At 38.5% G+C, this 25,032-nt stretch overlaps 13 non-coding genes across 13 annotated transcripts; all 13 read left to right on the top strand.

The window, feature by feature from the left end:
- Positions 1-12,366: 12,366 nt before the first annotated feature.
- trnav-aac lies at positions 12,367-12,439 on the top strand. The gene has a single exon. It is a non-coding gene; the product is annotated as a tRNA-Val (tRNA).
- A 139-nt stretch (positions 12,440-12,578) lies between these two features.
- trnaq-cug lies at positions 12,579-12,650 on the top strand. The gene has a single exon. It is a non-coding gene; the product is annotated as a tRNA-Gln (tRNA).
- Positions 12,651-13,951: 1,301 nt separating this feature from the next.
- Positions 13,952-14,024, top strand: trnav-aac. Its single transcript has one exon. It is a non-coding gene; the product is annotated as a tRNA-Val (tRNA).
- A 139-nt stretch (positions 14,025-14,163) lies between these two features.
- On the top strand, positions 14,164-14,235 carry trnaq-cug. The gene has a single exon. It is a non-coding gene; the product is annotated as a tRNA-Gln (tRNA).
- A 3,273-nt stretch (positions 14,236-17,508) lies between these two features.
- Positions 17,509-17,581, top strand: trnav-aac. The gene has a single exon. It is a non-coding gene; the product is annotated as a tRNA-Val (tRNA).
- Positions 17,582-17,720: 139 nt separating this feature from the next.
- trnaq-cug lies at positions 17,721-17,792 on the top strand. Its single transcript has one exon. It is a non-coding gene; the product is annotated as a tRNA-Gln (tRNA).
- A 1,301-nt stretch (positions 17,793-19,093) lies between these two features.
- Positions 19,094-19,166, top strand: trnav-aac. The gene has a single exon. It is a non-coding gene; the product is annotated as a tRNA-Val (tRNA).
- A 139-nt stretch (positions 19,167-19,305) lies between these two features.
- Positions 19,306-19,377, top strand: trnaq-cug. Its single transcript has one exon. It is a non-coding gene; the product is annotated as a tRNA-Gln (tRNA).
- A 1,661-nt stretch (positions 19,378-21,038) lies between these two features.
- Positions 21,039-21,111, top strand: trnav-aac. The gene has a single exon. It is a non-coding gene; the product is annotated as a tRNA-Val (tRNA).
- Positions 21,112-21,250: 139 nt separating this feature from the next.
- Positions 21,251-21,322, top strand: trnaq-cug. Its single transcript has one exon. It is a non-coding gene; the product is annotated as a tRNA-Gln (tRNA).
- A 1,661-nt stretch (positions 21,323-22,983) lies between these two features.
- trnav-aac lies at positions 22,984-23,056 on the top strand. Its single transcript has one exon. It is a non-coding gene; the product is annotated as a tRNA-Val (tRNA).
- Positions 23,057-23,195: 139 nt separating this feature from the next.
- trnaq-cug lies at positions 23,196-23,267 on the top strand. The gene has a single exon. It is a non-coding gene; the product is annotated as a tRNA-Gln (tRNA).
- Positions 23,268-24,928: 1,661 nt separating this feature from the next.
- On the top strand, positions 24,929-25,001 carry trnav-aac. Its single transcript has one exon. It is a non-coding gene; the product is annotated as a tRNA-Val (tRNA).
- Positions 25,002-25,032: the final 31 nt, after the last annotated feature.

Here is a 25,032-nt window from a genome sequence, read left to right on the forward strand (position 1 = left end):
GCATGTTAGAAACTTTAGATATAAATAATTCAAATTTCCCTAAATTCACAACTGTTTGTTTTCTTAATGGCACAAATGTTTTTTGTTTTTTTAATAAATGCAGTTGGTGCAGTTTCCCTAAAATGTGGGCAAGGACGTTATTTGTTTTTGTTTATTCTTTCTCTTTCGAGCACTTTCCATTATGGATACAATACTTGTATTGTATTCCTTTGTAGATACAATACTTGCATGCTGGGGCACGTGCTTGTGGACATAATCGCAGAGAAAAAGAAAGAGCCGTCATGTGATGGCAGTGCATTAAAGAAACGTCAGTCCACCAACAGAGAATAATTTTTTTCTTAAAAGAGCAGAAATTCTCACCACTGGCAATCAAAAGCAAGACGCCAGCCACAGCATGATATGAAGGAGGGAGAATGATGATAACCAGGAGTTCAGTGCAGAAATTAGATCTCTTACACCAGGAGGACTTTTGTTTTTATCAAAATAAATAACAAAAACAGGATAAAGTAAGTTATTTTTGATAACGCTAGCTTTATGTGGCCTGTCAACACTATTTAAAAACTGGTATGTAATTTGAAGTCCCCACTTTCGATGAGAGCTGAAATGAGGACTCAACAAATGTACATCTCTCTGAAATGCATCTGAAATTGGTCATGCTGATGAAGATTCCCAGTCTTCCAGAGTTGCCTTTGACTCAATCAATTTAGAATAAATCAATCGACTCCAGAGGGTTTGGGGGAAAATCCTGCAACAATATTTAAGTTTATGACTTCACAAAATATGTTTTTTGCCAGGTCTTCTCATGTTTCTTATTGCTTCTGTGTTCAAATGTCTCTTACAGCACTTGTATTGCATTATAAATGCTTTTCCCACTCTTTTCCCATTTAGGTTGAAACACTTTTTGATCTGTCTAAAAAGAAAACAGAAGTGAAGGGATTTTTTACGATGTAAACATTCAATGTATTTTTTCCAAACCTGTCCTGCATAACTTTTTGCAGGACAACTATTGCAGCTATATTGGTTGTTTTTACCAGTTTTATACCTTTGGACCAAAAATATATACTTTTTAAAGTTCAGAAAAATTATCTGGTGTAAACTTAGACATTAAATTATTTAATCGTTTTTACTTTAAATAATGTCTAATTTGTTATTTTCATTTAGGGTTTAGTAACCTTCCAGTGACAGATTGACATGCAGTGGAAATGCAAATACTGCTTGCTGCTGCTGAGAAAAAAGGGTACTTAGTCAAACATTTTTGACTAAAACATGGATGTTACAATAGAATATTTCCACTTCCATATCTGTACAAACAATGTCTTTTCACTTTTAAATCGTTCAATGCCCTCAAGGTTCACTTATCAATATGACATACACAACAAAATATTGCAAAAGCTAGTGACACAGTATTCCATTTTCATCTTTGTGATTTTTTTGAGCCTTGTACTGAAACTGACTTTTTTTTCAAGCACTTACAAAGACATGTGAAGCTAAAGTAAAAGGTTTTCTGTCCCTATTAAAAAATGTAACTTATGTAGTAGCATTAAAACCACCTTTTACGCATACAAACGTTAAGTACATCAGCAAACCAAAGGTTGATATTTAAACCTGAGATAACTTAAATTGTCAGAAGATATTGCAGACCTTGATGATGAAGAAAACAGTAATGTAAGAGTGTCAGATAAATCTAATGAACTCTTGGGGAAATAGTTGGAGTGTAATATTGATCTGATGATCAGCAGCTGCTGGAACACACCTACCAGTCACACCCTGCAGAGAGGAGGTGAGAAAGGCCCACATACACATGCACCAACCTGCACTGAATACAAAAAATCCACCCTGTCACAGAAAATATGCACATACAGCCAATCATGAGAGCTGTTGTCTGTAGGTTACAAACCTTCTTGCCTTCACTCTCGATGACCTGACATAAAGGCTTTTATTGACATTCAAGACTCAGACTATTAGTCTGAATCAAGTCTCGTGTTCTTAGAGCTTGTGTTTTGTCTGAAGTTTATGTTTTTGTAACTTAGTGTAACTAGCGTCAATATATCTGTGTAACAGAAATGCCCAAACTCTCTTGCTGCACAGAAACCAAGACGCTGTAAAGCCTGCATAAAGACCTGTGTTTTCTTGTTGCTAACAGATACAGACAGCTCATGAGTTAAGATGAATAGCAGAGCAGAGTATTTACTGAAGCCATGTTTTTGTTTTAATCTCTGTTCTGCTTAGCTCGATAAACAGTGGCTCTGGCTCTGGTACAAACATGACAGTAGAAGCATTGGACCTATTGACTCACTGTCACTAAACTTTGCAATTAGCTGATATATTTGCTTTGACAGACAAATTAGTGTGTTGTGTGTGCTGACAACCTTGCATTTTGTTGCTGTTGACAGAACGCTCTCTGCATGTCACTACTGCTCCTGTTCTTTGCTTCACACTGAAACTGATTGCTGTCAGCTCCACTTGTGTCTGCTCCACTCAGTCTCTTTCTGCACATGTCTCTTTCTCACAGAGCTGTCACAGTCACTAATGTCTCATTCTCTGACTGTGCCACCTCTCTTCTTCTTCTTCACTCTTGCCAACTCACATTCAATAAACCTCTTCTTCATCAGACTAACAATCAATAAAATCAGCCAGTTCTGACAATTGCTTTTTTAAACCGTGTCCTGTCCGGCAGAGTAGCACTCACAATTGTTGTCTGAGTTAAAAGAAAAAGCCCAAGAGATTTACTTTCACAAGTGGAGCATTACAGTTAACGCTTTAATGCTCTGCTTGTTATTTATAAAAGAAATGTTATTAGAAATTGTTTTGAGATTATTTCAATTGTTATGGACACAGAGATGTCATGGTCTGAAGTTATTTTGGACCAAAATTACAACAGGGACTAGGACTCAGCATATTGTAAAGATCTTCTTTTAATAAGGCTCGTAGTTTAGCATTTACAAGGTCACTGCAAAATCACAGAAGAATTCCACAGGTAGCTCAATCCAGGGAAACACAAGGAGCTTGAGGAGAGACGAGACATTACATGTCTAATCGTGCCGTGACTAGAAACATGACCATACATGACTTGCATGACGGGAGGAACCAGTGGAGAATAATGAGTACAGTCAGGTATATAAGCAGGGAGAGGAGGAGAATGGACCAATGAGAGGGAAGCTAAGGTGATCAGATGAGAAGTGATGAAAACAGGTGCAGGAACCGGCTATGGAGTCTGAGGGAATGAATGGTTACTATGGCGACAGTACTGGGAAACGCAGAGACACAAGAGAGAATAAACTATAAACAAACCCAAGGGAAAAATAGAACTAAAAGTAAACTATATAAACAATGAGTACAGGAATAAGTAAAATAACAGAGGAGAACTAGACTAAGTAACAAGAAGGTAAACAAACACTAACTGACAGAACTAGACTAAGTAGCAAGAAGGTAAACAAACACTAACTGACAGGGGGGAACAGGGAAGTGACAACCTAATACCACAAATAACCTAACAACAACAATAAACTAAAGGGACATAACAAAACCTAGCAGGATTAAATAACCAAATACAACTAACTGCCAGAGGGGAACTGAAAAATAAGGAACTAACACAGAACTATACTAGAAATAAGGCTGGGGAGAACAACTAATATTAAGGAAAACAAACCGCTGAGTAAACATTAACTAAAGGGGATCTAAGGTCAAGGGGAGGACAAACCACTAGAACCAAGGGGCAGACGTACAGACAGAACACTCACAAAACTAAGAAGCACCAGGCGGGAATAAATAAACATAACTACTAAACCAAAAGGAACAGAAACACCTAACTGAAAAAGTAAACAAACACAAAACCCAAAATGGCAGATCCTGACAAGAGACAGAAACCAAAAAAAAAAAAAAAAAATCAGATGCACGTAGGAGATCGAGGTGGGGCAACAAAGGAAAAGGGGAGAGAAGGAGAAAAGTATGGAGGAGAGAAATAATGATGAAGAGGTTACAAGATTTTCTTTCTGCTCTTGGTGGAGGAGGATGCTTTTTCTCTGTCTCCCGCACCCTTCCCATATCTGCCTTGCTTCAGCTCTGTCTTCTCTTCTTTTTGGAGCCTCTTTTTGCATATCTTCCAAATTCTGAGTTATGGGTTTGGTCAGCCAATCTCTCAATGCAATTGATCAAATTTTCTCGAAGAGGAGACGGGGTGGAGGAGAACCCTCTTGTCCGGACGGGACGTTTTTCTCTGGATACAAAATGGACTCCTGGCAGAAGTGGAGGATTGTGTGTTTGTCGATAATGTCAATCGAGGGTGTGGAAGATATGTATATAATTGGATGTTTGATATCAGGATTTCTGCTTTTTGGAGTCAGCGGTTACCTGGCATATCGAGAAATTTGGAGAATGTCAGCAGCTGTTCTGGCAATTGTGAGGCTGCCTTGCATGTGTGATGGGACCTTCAGGGCGATCAGCTGAGATGTTACATGAGCTAAATCACAGACTGGACGGGATTGTAATGGAAATTATTTTATTAAGTGTTCCAAAGTGTGTGACCTTTGGGTTACCTCACTTCTGAGAACATCTGTGTTAGGGAGTACGCTGTAAAAGCCATTATCAGAAGTTTAATGGTTAAAACCCACAGTTAGGATGATGTGTTGGGAAGGACAGATGGGTTCCCAGATAACTTTGTCACCTCTGAACCCGAGAAGGGTCTGGGGTCATAAAACACAGACTCTTTGAAGTTGAGAGAACACTGTCATGTTCTGGTATAAATACTGTGTGTGAATGTTGTTCGGGGCTCTGTTTCAACTGACTAACCTCAGTGTCAGGGTCTTCAAATGCTGAATGCCTTTGAATAAAACTTATAAAGACAAAGTCCGGATTTTCTCTTGTTATGAGTCAACTTCTACCCACTTTGATAAGAACATTCCACAACTATTTTGGCGTCACGAACAGGATCTAACGTGCCAAAGGAAACCGCAGGATGGGACACGGACGCCTGGCCAGCCTGAGAGTTGTTCTCAGTCCATCTCCATATTACGGGAGGGAAGTCCAGGTGCCCGCCTGCGGCTTCTGGCTGATTGGATCCGAACTATTTGTCTTCAAATATATCTGGATGAGAAGTTGCTCTGTATGATATAATGTATATTATTATTTTTATTACACATTAACCATCATCTCCTAACTAATTAATTAGGTTCCAGAGTTGCGAGAGGGAGGACATCAGCTGAGGGCCCGGTTACCCTGTAAAAGGAATTGCAGGGAGGTTCTCATTGGTAACAATGGGATAAAGCAGAACACAGGGTTTTGCGGGTGGTTTTTAGCAATTTTCTACACCTCATAAAGGAAAAAAGCCAAAGGGCAGACGTGCCGCTGAACGGGTAAAAAAAATGGTTCCGGAACTTTGAGGCATCAGGGGTGTCTCCTTCTTCAGACTCTGATTTATAAAATAATGAAAGGAAAAAGTGGGGATGATTGTGTTAAATGTGCTTTAATTTGGAAGATAACATTGGTTTTTTACAGTGTGGAAGTTTAAGTGTAAATAAGTAAAAAATAAAAATAAAAAAGTTAAAACTTTCCTGAAGGAAGTTTCGTTTGTCTTAAATATTGCGATCAGTCGGAAAAGAAGGTAAAAGTGAAAAGGGACATTAGAGATGTGAAAAGAAAGTTGTTTTAGAAAGGAGTATAGTGCATGTTGTGGAAGGAAGTGACAGACAGGGGGACAACTGACTGACTGACTGATAATATTTCTTTGTGCAAAATCTGAACCTATACTAAACTTTTTCTTCTGCCTCTCACACACAAATACACACATATATGGGATTTGAGTTCAACATCTGCGTTTTTGAGTATGGATTCTAGAAACCTGCCCTTCTCCATGGCTACTCCACCAGAGACGCTTCTCCAGCACGGCCTGAAAGAGAGAGATCTGCCTTCCTGCTTGTTGAAAATCGCAGTGTGAGTTTCTACACAAAAAAAAAAAAAACGAAACTCAGAAGAAGTCTGGACCCACTGAGATGGACAATGATCCATGCTGTTTGCAAGAGCCAGAAGAGTGATTCACTGGATTTATATTGAAAGTATCTTATGCGGGCAGAAGAGAAACCGGAGCAAAGTTTCTTCTTTCTCCCTCCTGGAGAAGTTAAAGTGGTCAAAGAATAATTCAATGTCTCACCAACAGACCTGGGAAGGGCCTGGTTGTTTTTTGGACTGATAGAGGACTGTGTGCCATGACAGTCTGACTCTGGAGCGATTAAGAAACTGATGGGGGTAACGTACAAACACACACACATTTGCATAAATCTTTTCCTATTTTCTGCAATGAAGAACGCTTATTAACCGCTGCTCATGTGACGCTTGCTTGACGTTGACAGATATAGCGGGTTAAAATATTATTTTAGGGTTAGAAAAGTATCTTCAAAAGGGTGATAACTTAACTCATTTGATACTTTCCGGTTAATTCTTTTAGAGAAGAAAGTTATCTTTTGTCGTGGAATATTCAGGGTCAATTATTCTAGTTATTAAAAGTTATTAAAAGTAGAGGAAGTTACAACATCTCCAAAACTCAGCAGTAGCCAAGTGTTTCTATGTTATTCTCAGGACAGATCTCATGAAGGAGTATTTTTAAAACCCAGTGCATGCGTAAAACCTGATGGGTTTCTCCTTCAGGTATTATTTTCTGTTGTCAGAGTTTGTATTCCATAAATCTAATGGGTAGAGACCTCATTAAAACAGGCTTAGTTCTAATGCAGATGGTCTTTATAGTTTCTGACACAGTACTTACAGTTTGGTGCAGTTTTTGTCCGCAAGTGCTAACTGACGCTTATGGAAAGTACAAATTCATTGTTTTTCACAGCAGCTGCTGGGATGAGGTTATATTAGGGTTTTCTTCCCTCTTCTGATTCATGCAGCGTGTTGCTTTACACTGTACCTTATATCAGGTCCTGAAAAAAAAACTATGAAAGGCTTGGTTCTGCAGTTTCCTTTGTTCTCCCTTTGGAGAAGGAAAGAGAAACTTAATCAGTTCTGTGTTGCACAGAAATATTAAAACACTTGTTGTTTTCTAAGATATAACCAGCTAAAACGTTTAAAACTTTTGAGAGTAATTGGTTTTGTTAAGCACAATTCCCTTGGTAAAACAAACCTTTAAAATGACAATGAAAAATGGGGTTATTTAGAAAGAATCTGATTGGACAGTGGTACCACCCAAAAAAGTAAACTAATCTCATGTTTCCTAAAAGACTGCATAGAAAAGGCCTTCAGAACCGTGGAGTTATTTTCCACCACAGTACAAAGTTTTTTAAGCATGCTTTTTCTTTATTTTAAAACAGATCTGGTTTTTGTTTTGTTTTTGGCTTTTTAGCATAATGTTTGTCTGAAGCTTCTTATGAACTGGAATAGGAGCAAATATGATCTGAGGTAAATTAGGAGCTGTGAACTAATAATTTTAAATCTGATTATTGTCCAAGCAGAAATAATATATTTAGCCAATCCTTCAATCTCTGTAGAGAGTTAACACCATTGTTCAATGCAGTAGTACTCAACTTGTGGTTCCTGGACTCCTGAAGCCTGTAAGCCATAGATTTCGGGTCCATAAAATTATAATATTTAATTAAAGGTAGACCGATTACCTATTAAAATAGATCTAAGCCAATGATGAGTTCCAGTCATTTGGTGGCTTTGAAATGCAATAATACTCAAAATTTCTACTCTGGGGAACACAGATTGGGGTTGAAGAGTTTTGTTTTGGAACCACGGTTAGGATTTTTATAACAGAATCCAGACAAGTAAAATCCTTCATTTTAGGAAAAGAAAAGAAATAAAAGCCCTCTTAACAGTAAGAGGATGGTCGGCTCAAACTCAAGTCTCCTTGTTTGATTTCTTAGGGTTTAAAGATTAAGGGAATACATATGAGTACAAAGGTACACAAGGTGATTTCAGATTACTAAGAGATAAAATATTGGAACATTTATCAGCATTTGGATTGTAAAAGATGGGTTCTAGTAATAAGTTTTCCCCAACTCTCAAAATTTAAATAGCACAAATTAAAGAAAATGATGTTTGTTCTTTTTGAAACACTATGTGGGAAAAAGTCCAGTTTGGAGTCAAGCTTCTTATCTTAATTTCTGATTAAGTCAAACACTGCACTTTTTGTTTAGTTTGGGTATACCATAAAAATGTCAACGCCGACTTTTCTAATTTCCCCTCGGGGATCAATAAAGTATCTTTGAATTTGAATTGAATTGAATTAAAATACTTCTTTGCATTTAACTTAAAATTCTGTAAAACAGCTGCGATCAAATTGAGCCAAACAAAAAGAGAACTATAACAATAACTCTCAGAATTGTAGTTATTATTATTATAGTGTTACAGTACAAAAAATTTGCAAAAGGTTTCAGCATCAGTAAATTTGGATTAATTTAAGAGAAAACTGTTGCTGTGCTTCTAAATACTTTGAGATCTTTTTTCGACTATGTGCACTCATTTTTTAAAAAGGATCCTGACGATTGTCATGACAAAATTGATCAATTATAGCATTAAAGATATGGTTGAGAAAACGTATTCTGAAAAGAGATTGTTAAAAATTTCTTTGAATTCTTGAAGCTTCAAATTTGGCCATTTGTCTGTCTTTGATGTTTAGTCTTTGTTTTGTTGGAATAAATGTTTGTTTATATGTTGCATGAAACAATAATCCATGTTTAGAATAATGTTTCTAAATCCCAGATTGATTAAACTTTGAGTTTTCAGGAGAGTTAAGAAGCAACTTGTTTCTGAGGTAGGTGCATGTTAACAGTTTTGTAGTTTAAAGTTCACTAAGATGGGTTGGAATGAAGAAACTGTGGGTCCCGCCCATAGGCTGTCAATCAGAGGTTAGTTCTGCCTGATAGCGCCCACCTACCAGGTTGGTTCATGCCTTTGCTGTCATGGTAACGCTCAGCACCTCCCTTCCTGAGTTTTAACACTGTTTAAGAGACAATCAAATCAAAAGGCTTGTAGTGTGTTGGGATTATGATTATTGATTGAATAATCTTGATCAATAATTATAATTACAAATCATAATCTGACAAAATCAATTTCTTAACCAAAAATCCTCATTTACGAATCGAGACCAGAGATGTTTCTGGCGTTGTAATTGTGGCTCAACGCCTCTGACAATTACAACCGTTAAATACTCCGTAATAATTAATAACTATTGCCGGAGATGTCACTGTTTAATCGACCGTTTCTGCCGAAACGTGTGGAACTTGAACCTTATTTTGACTGACACATCACTTTTTGCACACAATGAAACACCAAACGCTCTCTCTTCATCTATGTGAATATTTATTAATTTTCACCTACTCAACATGCAAAATTCTACAAACACAGGGGTAACACATCTAAATAAGCAAAATCAACAAACGGTAGTGGGTATGTCTTGAGTCAACCAGCAGTTTATGGCACTACAGACGAAGGACAATGAGGATATGAAAGGGGGTGTGGTGGCGACTGGTGGGGGGTTGGAGCGCAGCTTCGAGTGTCCTTTATGATCTTCTCATCATAAAACGTCCCCCTAACTCCTGAGCACAAAGTATTGATAACTTTTGGCGGCAAGCTAGCACAGTGAGATTGAAGACAAAGGTAAAATGGAGAATTTTACTATGAGGTCGTTTTAACAGTCCAGTCTTGCAACGCACCCGCGTTCAGATAGTAAACACGAACAGCTCTGGGAACACGGCGGATCCCGATATCACATAACACATCAAAGTTTCAACAAGCAAGGTTACATGCACATATTATTCAGAACACATGAGATCCTAACCAGCGATTCTGATCACTTCTACAACCTCTGACCCTGCCCAGGCCTTCTAATAAAGCAATAAAAGATCAAATAAAAAGGTTGGTTTTACTTGGTGTCGTCTTCTTCCAAGTGAGGGAATTCGAGCGAGGAAAAGTGGGGTTAAGTTAGTGTGCATCCACAATTAACTTCAGAGGAGCAGTCAGTCTTTGTCCTTTGGTCTTCTTGACAAAAAGGAAAAATATGATCTGACCATCAAAGTCAACTTGAAAATGAAACACGGTAGCGGTTCGTCTCTCCGAAACTCCGTGTCTCCAGTTACGTGTTAACTCACGTCTTCGATCGGCAAAGTGAAATCTCTGGCCTTCTGCTAGAAACCGGTCTAGCGACTGAAGCGCGTCACTTTAAGAGAAGAACTCTGTGCAGAGCTCATTCATTCTCTCTCGTTGGACAACGAACCATTCATAACTGAAGTTTTTGGACTAAGAATCAATCTCACTGTGCTAGCTTGCCGCCAAAAGTTATCAATCCTTTGTGCTCAGGAGTTAGGGGGAAGTTTTATGATGAGAAGATCATAAAGGACACTCGAAGCTGCGCTCCAACCCCCCACCAGTCGCCACCACACCCCCTTTCATATCCTAATTGTCCTTCGTCTGTAGTGCCATAAACTGCTGGTTGACTCAATACATACCCACTACCGTTTGTTGATTTTGCGTATTTAGATGTGTTACCCCTGTGTTTGTAGAATTTTGCATGTTGAGTAGGTGAAAATTAATAAATATTCACATAGATAAAGAGAGAGCGTTTGGTGTTTCATTGTGTGCAAAAAGTGATGTGTCAGTCAAAATAAGGTTCACGTTCCACACGTTTTGGCAGAAACGGTCGATTAAACAGTGACATCTCCGGCAATAGTTATTAATTATTACGGAGTATTTAACGGTTGTAATTGTCAGAGGCGTTGAGCCACAATTACATCGCCAGAAACATCTCTGGTCTCGATTCGTAAATGAGGATTTTTGGTTAAGAAATTGATTTTGTCAGATTATGATTTGTAATTATAATTATTGATCAAGATTATTCAATCAATAATCATAATCCCAACAAGGGATTGTTGCCTTAATAACATGTTTTTTTTGTATAATAATTAAGGATGTAGCATGACATTTGGATTTATGTGTTTTACTATAAAAAGGTTAATGAAATAGTTTAAACTAGTTTGAAGAATTAGTTTTGCATACAGAATCATTGGTGATTTATTCGATTGAAAGTTTCCCTGGTACCATTAAGCTAACTGACAGTTCAAGATATGCAAGAGTAAGGAATATATTTTTGAAAAAGAATCTGAGTCATGACTTTATACTTGGTGGGAATTATTTATTAGATTCGAATTTGTAGGGTTTATGCATCTGAATTACATTAGATGTCCATTAATCTAATGCTCATCTTTATACAAGACAAATAAGGATGATATGTGACTAATTTATAAGTGAGACATTGATGAAATGACTAATTAAAGTTTGTGTTTTGTTGTTAATGGAACTGAATTGCAGTTAAAACATCTGGATTTTTTTTATGTTGCTTTCGTTACATTCATAGGGACACATAGTTATGTCAGAATTCATTTATTTGGTTCTATGTAATGTGATCTTGGTTACTAGAACATTTTTGTTCAAACCTTTTGCTGGATTGTCGCATGGGTTGGACCCTGCGCCAGAAGAGGGGAATGTCAGAATAAAGTAACATGGGGTTCCAAAGGTTTTAGCACTCATGGGAAAAAGGGTAGCTCAGACCTCCAGTGAGGACTTAAAGACAATGCGAGAGAGACGTTTTACTTTGTTTATATAAATGGTGCATAGCTCCCTAAGACCACATTCTGAAAACCTCTCTGAAATTATGGTGTTGATTCTTTTGTGACAACCGGTACACCTATTAACACCCAAACTCCAGACATTGGTTGCAAGGGTTTTAGGTCTCACTTTAACCTTCAACTCATTCATGGTGTGTCATTGTAATTCTAGACCCTGCTTTTGAACAATTTTCCTGTACACATGAAAGGGTAAATCAGTTTAAGTGAGGTTGTTCTTCAAAAAGGATTTGACTCATTTTCACAGGGTCACAGAAAACATAAAAGAGCAACATTGGTTTAGGTGTTGTCGTGGTGCTTTTATTTTTTCTATCAGGCAAAATGCAGAAACAATTTGATTTGGAGGCTGTTTTTAGTCATGGGGGCGCCATGATTGTCTGTGAATTAGGAGCCAAAGAAAAGCCTTGGTGTATTATATCATAGTAAAGTGAACTTCATTTAGCCTGTATTGAAGTGATGCCTTGGCTTAATTTTTGACATTTCACCTGAGGTTTTCCCAAAGTAACATTTTCTATAGTGTAGTTGTTCCCGTGCATAACTGATGTGTAAATGGAATCAGATTAGAAAACAGTAAGAAATAGGAATTTGACTGAGTGTTAATCTACAAAGTAATGTGGTCTGTGTGAGAATAAAATGACTAATAATTCACCTTGAAGAATACAGTAAAATAATTGGCAATGCGATTTAAACGTTTGTCAAAAGTGTGCTTTATCACACTTTTGATTTGTTGTTGGGAACTGCTTGCGTAGTGCGGGTTTCTGTAGTGTAGTGGTTATCACGTTTGCCTAACACGCAAAAGGTCTCTGGTTCGACACCAGACAGAAGCAGCTTCTCACTGTCATAGAGTTTTTCACATCAACATAAGATTTTGACTTATGTGATCTACCACATGCACAGCTAACTTCTCATGCTGGCATTTTCAAAATCAAGAATCCCTAAAACCCTTCAACAAAAACAGCTGTCAAGGGTTCTATGGTGTAATGGTTAGCACTCTGGACTCTGAATCCAGTAATCTGAGTTCAAGTCTCAGTAGAACCTGCATACTTTCTTTAGTTGTATCTGACCAGGTATAACTCCTAAAAGAAGCATTTAAGTACATTGAAAAATTATCATATGACTATCTTTACGCTTAACCGTCCCACACGGCCATGCAGTCTAGCAAAGGTTTCTGCTATGCTACAGTGTCACTGGTGGCAAGGCAAGGAATTGTTGAGTAAGGTTGAACAGGCTGAAGAAAAGCTCCATCCAACGGGTTAATCATATTTACAATAAATAGGTAGGAAATAAAAGACAACCGGTACACCTATTAACACCCAAACTCCAAACCCAGTCAAGAACCAAATGGTTTCAAGGTTCAATGATTAGCACTCTGGTCTCCGAATCCAGTGATCTGAATTCAAGTCTCCATAGAACCTGCTTTCTTTCTTTAGTAGTATCTGGCCAGGTATAACTCCTAAAAGAACCATTTAAGTACAGTAAATAAATGATTATATGACTGACATTATGCTTTAGCTTAACCGTCCTACACGGCCATGCAGTCTAGCAAAGGCCTCTGCTTTGCCATAGTGTCACTGGTGGCAAGGCAAGGAATTGTTGAGGAAGGTCGAACAGGCTGAAGAAAAGCTCCATCCTACAGCTTAGTTATGTATACAATACATAGCACTCTAGACATTGGTTGCAAGGGTTTTAGGTCTCACTTTAACCTTCAACTCATTCATGTTGTGTCATTGTAATTCTAGACCCTGCTTTTGAACAATTTTCCTGTACACATGAAAGGGTAAATCAGTTTAAGTGAGGTTGTTCTTCAAAAAGGATTTGACTCATTTTCACAGGGTCACAGAAAACATAAAAGAGCAACATTGGTTTAGGTGTTGTCGTGGTGCTTTTATTTTTTCTATCAGGCAAAATGCAGAAACAATTTGATTTGGAGGCTGTTTTTAGTCATGGGGGCACCATGATTGTCTGTGAATTAGGAGCCAAAGAAAAGCCTTGGTGTATTATATCACAGTAAAGTGAACTTCATTTAGCCTGTATTGAAGTGATGCCTTGGCTTAATTTTTGACATTTCACCTGAGGTTTTCCCAAAGTAACATTTTCTATAGTGTAGTTGTTCCCATGCATAACTGATGTGTAAATGGAATCAGATTAGAAAACAGTAAGAAATAGGAATTTGACTGAGTGTTAATCTACAAAGTAATGTGGTCTGTGTGAGAATAAAATGACTAATAATTCACCTTGAAGAATACAGTAAAATAATTGGCAATGCGATTTAAACGTTTGTCAAAAGTGTGCTTTATCACACTTTTGATTTGTTGTTGGGAACTGCTTGCGTAGTGCGGGTTTCTGTAGTGTAGTGGTTATCACGTTTGCCTAACACGCAAAAGGTCTCTGGTTCGACACCAGACAAAAGCAGCTTCTCATTGTCATAGAGTTTTTCACATCAACATAAGATTTTGACTTATGTGATCTACCACATGCACAGCTAACTTCTCATGCTGGCATTTTCAAAATCAAGAATCCCTAAAACCCTTCAACAAAAACAGCTGTCAAGGGTTCTATGGTGTAATGGTTAGCACTCTGGACTCTGAATCCAGTAATCTGAGTTCAAGTCTCAGTAGAACCTGCATACTTTCTTTAGTTGTATCTGACCAGGTATAACTCCTAAAAGAAGCATTTAAGTACATTGAAAAATTATCATATGACTATCTTTACGCTTAACCGTCCCACACGGCCATGCAGTCTAGCAAAGGTCTCTGCTATGCTACAGTGTCACTGGTGGCACGGCAAGGAATTGTTGAGTCAGGTCGAACAGGCTGAAAAAAAACTGTAATCCAATGCCTTAATCATACAGGTCCTTCTCAAAATATTAGCATATTGTGGTAAAGTTCATTATTTTCCATAATGTAATGATGAAAATTTAACATTCATATATTTTAGATTAATTGCACACTAACTGAAATATTTCAGGTCTTTTATTGTCTTAATACGGATGATTTTGGCATACAGCTCATGAAAACCCAAAATTCCTATCTCACAAAATTAGCACATCATTAAAAGGGTCTCTAAACGAGCTATGAACCTAATCATCTGAATCAACGAGTTAACTCTAAACACCTGCAAAAGATTCCTGAGGCCTTTAAAACTCCCAGCCTGGTTCATCACTCAAAACCCCAATCATGGGTAAGACTGCTGACCAGACTGCTGTCCAGAAGGCCACTATTGACACCCTCAAGCAAGAGGGTAAGACACAGAAAGAAATTTCTGAACGAGTAGGCTGTTCCCAGAGTGCTGTATCAAGGCACCTCAGTGGGAAGTCTGTGGGAAGGAAAAAGTGTGGCAGAAAACGCTGCACAACGAGAAGAGGTGACCGGACCCTGAGGAAGATTGTGGAGAAGGGCCGATTCCAGACCTTGGGGGACCTGCGGAAGCAGTGGACTGAGTCTGGAGTAGAAACATCCAGAGCCACCGTGCACAGGCGTGTGCAGGAAATGGGCTACAGGTGCCGCATTCCCCAGGTCAAGCCACTTTTGAACCAGAAACAGCGGCAGAAGCGCCTGACCTGAGCTACAGAGAAGCAGCACTGCACTGTTGCTCAGTGGTCCAAAGTACTTTTTTCGGATGAAAGCAAATTCTGCATGTCATTCAGAAATCAAGGTGCCAGAGTCTGGAGGAAGACTAGGGAGAAGGAAATGCCAAAATGCCAGAAGTCCAGTGTCAAGTACCCACAGTCAGTGATGGTCTGGGGTGCTGTGTCAGCTGCTGGTGTTAGTCCACTGTGTTTTATCAAGGGCAGGGTCAATGCAGCTAGCTATCAGGAGATTTTGGAGCACTTCATGCTTCCATCTGCTGAAAAGCTTTATGGAGATGAAGATTTCATTTTTCAACACGACCTGGCACCTGCTCACAGTGCCAAAACCACTGGTAAATGGTTTACTGACCATGGTATCACTGTGCTCAATTGGTCTGCCAACTCTCCTGACCTGAACCCCATAGAGAATCTGTGGGATATTGTGAAGAGAACGTTGAGAGACTCAAGACCCAACACTCTGGATGAGCTAAAGGCCGCTATCGAAGCATCCTGGGCCTCCATAAGACCTCAGCAGTGCCACAGGCTGATTGCCTCCATGCCACGCTGCATTGAAGCAGTCATTTCTGCAAAAGGATTCCCGACCAAGTATTGAATGCATAACTGTACATGATTATTTGAAGGTTGACGTTTTTTGTATTAAAAACACTTTTCTTTTATTGGTCGGATGAAATATGCTAATTTTGTGAGATAGGAATTTTGGGTTTTCATGAGCTGTATGCCACAATCATCCGTATTAAGACAATAAAAGACCTGAAATATTTCAGTTAGTGTGCAATGAATCTAAAATATATGAATGTTAAATTTTCATCATTACATTATGGAAAATAATTAACTTTATCACAATATGCTAATATTTTGAGAAGGACCTGTATATACAATAGATAGCTACGGAAAAAAAGGACAACCGGTATACCTGTTAACACCCAAGCTCCACACCCAGACAGTTAACCAATGCTTCCAAGGTTCAGTGGTTAGCACTCTGAATCCAGTGTTTTGATTTCAAGTCTCAGTAGAGCCTGCTTAATTTCTTTACCATTATCACTCCAAAGAGAACCATTTAAATACATTGAAAAATTATCATATGACTGTCTTTATGCTTAACTGTCCTACACGGCCATGCAGTCTAGCAAAGACCTCTGCTATACCATAGTGTGACTGGTGGCAAGGCAAGAAATTATTGTGGAAGGTCGAACAGGCTGAAGAAAAACTTCATCCAAAGGGTTAATCATATTTACAATAAATAGGTAGGAAATAAAAGACAACCGGTACACCTATTAACACCCAAACTCCAAACCCAGTCAAGAACCAAATGGTTTCAAGGTTCAATGATTAGCACTCTGGTCTCCGAATCCAGTGATCTGAATTCAAGTCTCCATAGAACCTGCTTACTTTCTTTAGTAGTATCTGGCCAGGTATAACTCCTAAAAGAACCATTTAAGTACAGTAAAAAAATGATCATATGACTGACATTATGCTTTAGCTTAACCGTCCTACACGGCCATGCAGTCTAGCAAAGGCCTCTGCTTTGCCATAGTGTCACTGGTGGCAAGGCAAGGAATTGTTGAGGAAGGTCGAACAGGCAGAAGAAAAGCTCCATCCTACAGCTTAGTTATGTATACAATACATAGCACTCTAGACATTGGTTGCAAGGGTTTTAGGTCTCACTTTAACCTTCAACTCATTCATGGTGTGTCATTGTAATTCTAGACCCTGCTTTTGAACAATTTTCCTGTACACATGAAAGGGTAAATCAGTTTAAGTGAGGTTGTTCTTCAAAAAGGATTTGACTCATTTTCACAGGGTCACAGAAAACATAAAAGAGCAACATTGGTTTAGGTGTTGTCGTGGTGCTTTTATTTTTTCTATCAGGCAAAATGCAGAAACAATTTGATTTGGAGGCTGTTTTTAGTCATGGGGGCGCCATGATTGTCTGTGAATTAGGAGCCAAAGAAAAGCCTTGGTGTATTATATCATAGTAAAGTGAACTTCATTTAGCCTGTATTGAAGTGATGCCTTGGCTTAATTTTTGACATTTCACCTGAGGTTTTCCCAAAGTAACATTTTCTATAGTGTAGTTGTTCCCGTGCATAACTGATGTGTAAATGGAATCAGATTAGAAAACAGTAAGAAATAGGAATTTGACTGAGTGTTAATCTACAAAGTAATATGGTCTGTGTGAGAATAAAATGACTAATAATTCACCTTGAAGAATACAGTAAAATAATTGGCAATGCGATTTAAACGTTTGTCAAAAGTGTGCTTTATCACACTTTTGATTTGTTGTTGGGAACTGCTTGCGTAGTGCGGGTTTCTGTAGTGTAGTGGTTATCACATTTGCCTAACACGCAAAAGGTCTCTGGTTCGACACCAGACAGAAGCAGCTTCTCACTGTCATAGAGTTTTTCACATCAACATAAGATTTTGACTTATGTGATCTACCACATGCACAGCTAACTTCTCATGCTGGCATTTTCAAAATCAAGAATCCCTAAAACCCTTCAACAAAAACAGCTGTCAAGGGTTCTATGGTGTAATGGTTAGCACTCTGGACTCTGAATCCAGTAATCTGAGTTCAAGTCTCAGTAGAACCTGCATACTTTCTTTAGTTGTATCTGACCAGGTATAACTCCTAAAAGAAGCATTTAAGTACATTGAAAAATTATCATATGACTATCTTTACGCTTAACCGTCCCACACGGCCATGCAGTCTAGCAAAGGTCTCTGCTATGCTACAGTGTCACTGGTGGCAAGGCAAGGAATTGTTGAGTAAGGTTGAACAGGCTGAAGAAAAGCTCCATCCAACGGGTTAATCATATTTACAATAAATAGGTAGGAAATAAAAGACAACCGGTACACCTATTAACACCCAAACTCCAAACCCAGTCAAGAACCAAATGGTTTCAAGGTTCAATGATTAGCACTCTGGTCTCCGAATCCAGTGATCTGAATTCAAGTCTCCATAGAACCTGCTTTCTTTCTTTAGTAGTATCTGGCCAGGTATAACTCCTAAAAGAACCATTTAAGTATAGTAAATAAATGATTATATGACTGACATTATGCTTTAGCTTAACCGTCCTACACGGCCATGCAGTCTAGCAAAGGCCTCTGCTTTGCCATAGTGTCACTGGTGGCAAGGCAAGGAATTGTTGAGGAAGGTCGAACAGGCTGAAGAAAAGCTCCATCCTACAGCTTAGTTATGTATACAATACATAGCACTCTAGACATTGGTTGCAAGGGTTTTAGGTCTCACTTTAACCTTCAACTCATTCATGGTGTGTCATTGTAATTCTAGACCCTGCTTTTGAACAATTTTCCTGTACACATGAAAGGGTAAATCAGTTTAAGTGAGGTTGTTCTTCAAAAAGGATTTGACTCATTTTCACAGTGTCACAGAAAACATAAAAGAGCAACATTGGTTTAGGTGTTGTCGTGGTGCTTTTATTTTTTCTATCAGGCAAAATGCAGAAACAATTTGATTTGGAGGCTGTTTTTAGTCATGGGGGCGCCATGATTGTCTGTGAATTAGGAGCCAAAGAAAAGCCTTGGTGTATTATATCACAGTAAAGTGAACTTCATTTAGCCTGTATTGAAGTGATGCCTTGGCTTAATTTTTGACATTTCACCTGAGGTTTTCCCAAAGTAACATTTTCTATAGTGTAGTTGTTCCCATGCATAACTGATGTGTAAATGGAATCAGATTAGAAAACAGTAAGAAATAGAAATTTGACTGAGTGTTAATCTACAAAGTAATGTGGTCTGTGTGAGAATAAAATGACTAATAATTCACCTTGAAGAATACAGTAAAATAATTGGCAATGCGATTTAAACGTTTGTCAAAAGTGTGCTTTATCACACTTTTGATTTGTTGTTGGGAACTGCTTGCGTAGTGCGGGTTTCTGTAGTGTAGTGGTTATCACATTTGCCTAACACGCAAAAGGTCTCTGGTTCGACACCAGACAAAAGCAGCTTCTCACTGTCATAGAGTTTTTCACATCAACATAAGATTTTGACTTATGTGATCTACCACATGCACAGCTAACTTCTCATGCTGGCATTTTCAAAATCAAGAATCCCTAAAACCCTTCAACAAAAACAGCTGTCAAGGGTTCTATGGTGTAATGGTTAGCACTCTGGACTCTGAATCCAGTAATCTGAGTTCAAGTCTCAGTAGAACCTGCATACTTTCTTTAGTTGTATCTGACCAGGTATAACTCCTAAAAGAAGCATTTAAGTACATTGAAAAATTATCATATGACTATCTTTACGCTTAACCGTCCCACACGGCCATGCAGTCTAGCAAAGGTCTCTGCTATGCTACAGTGTCACTGGTGGCAAGGCAAGGAATTGTTGAGTAAGGTCGAACAGGCTGAAAAAAAACTGTAATCCAATGCCTTAATCATATATACAATAGATAGCTACGGAAAAAAAGGACAACCGGTATACCTGTTAACACCCAAGCTCCACACCCAGACAGTTAACCAATGCTTCCAAGGTTCAGTGGTTAGCACTCTGAATCCAGTGTTTTGATTTCAAGTCTCAGTAGAGCCTGCTTAATTTCTTTACCATTATCACTCCAAAGAGAACCATTTAAATACATTGAAAAATTATCATATGACTGTCTTTATGCTTAACTGTCCTACACGGCCATGCAGTCTAGCAAAGACCTCTGCTATACCATAGTGTGACTGGTGGCAAGGCAAGAAATTATTGTGGAAGGTCGAACAGGCTGAAGAAAAACTTCATCCAACGGGTTAATCATATTTACAATAAATAGGTAGGAAATAAAAGACAACCGGTACACCTATTAACACCCAAACTCCAAACCCAGTCAAGAACCAAATGGTTTCAAGGTTCAATGATTAGCACTCTGGTCTCCGAATCCAGTGATCTGAATTCAAGTCTCCATAGAACCTGCTTACTTTCTTTAGTAGTATCTGGCCAGGTATAACTCCTAAAAGAACCATTTAAGTACAGTAAAAAAATGATCATATGACTGACATTATGCTTTAGCTTAACCGTCCTACACGGCCATGCAGTCTAGCAAAGGCCTCTGCTTTGCCATAGTGTCACTGGTGGCAAGGCAAGGAATTGTTGAGGAAGGTCGAACAGGCAGAAGAAAAGCTCCATCCTACAGCTTAGTTATGTATACAATACATAGCACTCTAGACATTGGTTGCAAGGGTTTTAGGTCTCACTTTAACCTTCAACTCATTCATGGTGTGTCATTGTAATTCTAGACCCTGCTTTTGAACAATTTTCCTGTACACATGAAAGGGTAAATCAGTTTAAGTGAGGTTGTTCTTCAAAAAGGATTTGACTCATTTTCACAGGGTCACAGAAAACATAAAAGAGCAACATTGGTTTAGGTGTTGTCGTGGTGCTTTTATTTTTTCTATCAGGCAAAATGCAGAAACAATTTGATTTGGAGGCTGTTTTTAGTCATGGGGGCGCCATGATTGTCTGTGAATTAGGAGCCAAAGAAAAGCCTTGGTGTATTATATCACAGTAAAGTGAACTTCATTTAGCCTGTATTGAAGTGATGCCTTGGCTTAATTTTTGACATTTCACCTGAGGTTTTCCCAAAGTAACATTTTCTATAGTGTAGTTGTTCCCGTGCATAACTGATGTGTAAATGGAATCAGATTAGAAAACAGTAAGAAATAGGAATTTGACTGAGTGTTAATCTACAAAGTAATGTGGTCTGTGTGAGAATAAAATGACTAATAATTCACCTTGAAGAATACAGTAAAATAATTGGCAATGCGATTTAAACGTTTGTCAAAAGTGTGCTTTATCACACTTTTGATTTGTTGTTGGGAACTGCTTGCGTAGTGCGGGTTTCTGTAGTGTAGTGGTTATCACATTTGCCTAACACGCAAAAGGTCTCTGGTTCGACACCAGACAGAAGCAGCTTCTCACTGTCATAGAGTTTTTCACATCAACATAAGATTTTGACTTATGTGATCTACCACATGCACAGCTAACTTCTCATGCTGGCATTTTCAAAATCAAGAATCCCTAAAACCCTTCAACAAAAACAGCTGTTAAGGGTTCTATGGTGTAATGGTTAGCACTCTGGACTCTGAATCCAGTAATCTGAGTTCAAGTCTCAGTAGAACCTGCATACTTTCTTTAGTTGTATCTGACCAGGTATAACTCCTAAAAGAAGCATTTAAGTACATTGAAAAATTATCATATGACTATCTTTACGCTTAACCGTCCCACACGGCCATGCAGTCTAGCAAAGGTCTCTGCTATGCTACAGTGTCACTGGTGGCAAGGCAAGGAATTGTTGAGTAAGGTTGAACAGGCTGAAAAAAAACTGTAATCCAATGCCTTAATCATATATACAATAGATAGCTACGGAAAAAAAGGACAACCGGTATACCTGTTAACACCCAAGCTCCACACCCAGACAGTTAACCAATGCTTCCAAGGTTCAGTGGTTAGCACTCTGAATCCAGTGTTTTGATTTCAAGTCTCAGTAGAGCCTGCTTAATTTCTTTACCATTATCACTCCAAAGAGAACCATTTAAATACATTGAAAAATTATCATATGACTGTCTTTATGCTTAACTGTCCTACACGGCCATGCAGTCTAGCAAAGACCTCTGCTATACCATAGTGTGACTGGTGGCAAGGCAAGAAATTATTGTGGAAGGTCGAACAGGCTGAAGAAAAACTTCATCCAAAGGGTTAATCATATTTACAATAAATAGGTAGGAAATAAAAGACAACCGGTACACCTATTAACACCCAAACTCCAAACCCAGTCAAGAACCAAATGGTTTCAAGGTTCAATGATTAGCACTCTGGTCTCCGAATCCAGTGATCTGAATTCAAGTCTCCATAGAACCTGCTTACTTTCTTTAGTAGTATCTGGCCAGGTATAACTCCTAAAAGAACCATTTAAGTACAGTAAAAAAATGATCATATGACTGACATTATGCTTTAGCTTAACCGTCCTACACGGCCATGCAGTCTAGCAAAGGCCTCTGCTTTGCCATAGTGTCACTGGTGGCAAGGCAAGGAATTGTTGAGGAAGGTCGAACAGGCAGAAGAAAAGCTCCATCCTACAGCTTAGTTATGTATACAATACATAGCACTCTAGACATTGGTTGCAAGGGTTTTAGGTCTCACTTTAACCTTCAACTCATTCATGGTGTGTCATTGTAATTCTAGACCCTGCTTTTGAACAATTTTCCTGTACACATGAAAGGGTAAATCAGTTTAAGTGAGGTTGTTCTTCAAAAAGGATTTGACTCATTTTCACAGGGTCACAGAAAACATAAAAGAGCAACATTGGTTTAGGTGTTGTCGTGGTGCTTTTATTTTTTCTATCAGGCAAAATGCAGAAACAATTTGATTTGGAGGCTGTTTTTAGTCATGGGGGCGCCATGATTGTCTGTGAATTAGGAGCCAAAGAAAAGCCTTGGTGTATTATATCACAGTAAAGTGAACTTCATTTAGCCTGTATTGAAGTGATGCCTTGGCTTAATTTTTGACATTTCACCTGAGGTTTTCCCAAAGTAACATTTTCTATAGTGTAGTTGTTCCCGTGCATAACTGATGTGTAAATGGAATCAGATTAGAAAACAGTAAGAAATAGGAATTTGACTGAGTGTTAATCTACAAAGTAATGTGGTCTGTGTGAGAATAAAATGACTAATAATTCACCTTGAAGAATACAGTAAAATAATTGGCAATGCGATTTAAACGTTTGTCAAAAGTGTGCTTTATCACACTTTTGATTTGTTGTTGGGAACTGCTTGCGTAGTGCGGGTTTCTGTAGTGTAGTGGTTATCACATTTGCCTAACACGCAAAAGGTCTCTGGTTCGACACCAGACAGAAGCAGCTTCTCACTGTCATAGAGTTTTTCACATCAACATAAGATTTTGACTTATGTGATCTACCACATGCACAGCTAACTTCTCATGCTGGCATTTTCAAAATCAAGAATCCCTAAAACCCTTCAACAAAAACAGCTGTCAAGGGTTCTATGGTGTAATGGTTAGCACTCTGGACTCTGAATCCAGTAATCTGAGTTCAAGTCTCAGTAGAACCTGCATACTTTCTTTAGTTGTATCTGACCAGGTATAACTCCTAAAAGAAGCATTTAAGTACATTGAAAAATTATCATATGACTATCTTTACGCTTAACCGTCCCACACGGCCATGCAGTCTAGCAAAGGTCTCTGCTATGCTACAGTGTCACTGGTGGCAAGGCAAGGAATTGTTGAGTAAGGTTGAACAGGCTGAAAAAAAACTGTAATCCAATGCCTTAATCATATATACAATAGATAGCTACGGAAAAAAAGGACAACCGGTATACCTGTTAACACCCAAGCTCCACACCCAGACAGTTAACCAATGCTTCCAAGGTTCAGTGGTTAGCACTCTGAATCCAGTGTTTTGATTTCAAGTCTCAGTAGAGCCTGCTTAATTTCTTTACCATTATCACTCCAAAGAGAACCATTTAAATACATTGAAAAATTATCATATGACTGTCTTTATGCTTAACTGTCCTACACGGCCATGCAGTCTAGCAAAGACCTCTGCTATACCATAGTGTGACTGGTGGCAAGGCAAGAAATTATTGTGGAAGGTCGAACAGGCTGAAGAAAAACTTCATCCAACGGGTTAATCATATTTACAATAAATAGGTAGGAAATAAAAGACAACCGGTACACCTATTAACACCCAAACTCCAAACCCAGTCAAGAACCAAATGGTTTCAAGGTTCAATGATTAGCACTCTGGTCTCCGAATCCAGTGATCTGAATTCAAGTCTCCATAGAACCTGCTTACTTTCTTTAGTAGTATCTGGCCAGGTATAACTCCTAAAAGAACCATTTAAGTACAGTAAAAAAATGATCATATGACTGACATTATGCTTTAGCTTAACCGTCCTACACGGCCATGCAGTCTAGCAAAGGCCTCTGCTTTGCCATAGTGTCACTGGTGGCAAGGCAAGGAATTGTTGAGGAAGGTCGAACAGGCAGAAGAAAAGCTCCATCCTACAGCTTAGTTATGTATACAATACATAGCACTCTAGACATTGGTTGCAAGGGTTTTAGGTCTCACTTTAACCTTCAACTCATTCATGGTGTGTCATTGTAATTCTAGACCCTGCTTTTGAACAATTTTCCTGTACACATGAAAGGGTAAATCAGTTTAAGTGAGGTTGTTCTTCAAAAAGGATTTGACTCATTTTCACAGGGTCACAGAAAACATAAAAGAGCAACATTGGTTTAGGTGTTGTCGTGGTGCTTTTATTTTTTCTATCAGGCAAAATGCAGAAACAATTTGATTTGGAGGCTGTTTTTAGTCATGGGGGCGCCATGATTGTCTGTGAATTAGGAGCCAAAGAAAAGACTTGGTGTATTATATCACAGTAAAGTGAACTTCATTTAGCCTGTATTGAAGTGATGCCTTGGCTTAATTTTTGTCATTTCACCTGAGGTTTTCCCAAAGTAACATTTTCTATAGTGTAGTTGTTCCCGTGCATAACTGATGTGTAAATGGAATCAGATTAGAAAACAGTAAGAAATAGGAATTTGACTGAGTGTTAATCTACAAAGTAATGTGGTCTGTGTGAGAATAAAATGACTAATAATTCACCTTGAAGAATACAGTAAAATAATTGGCAATGCGATTTAAACGTTTGTCAAAAGTGTGCTTTATCACACTTTTGATTTGTTGTTGGGAACTGCTTGCGTAGTGCGGGTTTCTGTAGTGTAGTGGTTATCACATTTGCCTAACACGCAAAAGGTCTCTGGTTCGACACCAGACAGAAGCAGCTTCTCACTGTCATAAAGTTTTTCACATCA

The sequence above is a fragment of the Girardinichthys multiradiatus genome, chromosome 8, assembly GCF_021462225.1.
Source record: "Girardinichthys multiradiatus isolate DD_20200921_A chromosome 8, DD_fGirMul_XY1, whole genome shotgun sequence".
In the NCBI taxonomy this organism is placed as follows: Eukaryota; Metazoa; Chordata; class Actinopteri; order Cyprinodontiformes; family Goodeidae; genus Girardinichthys; species Girardinichthys multiradiatus.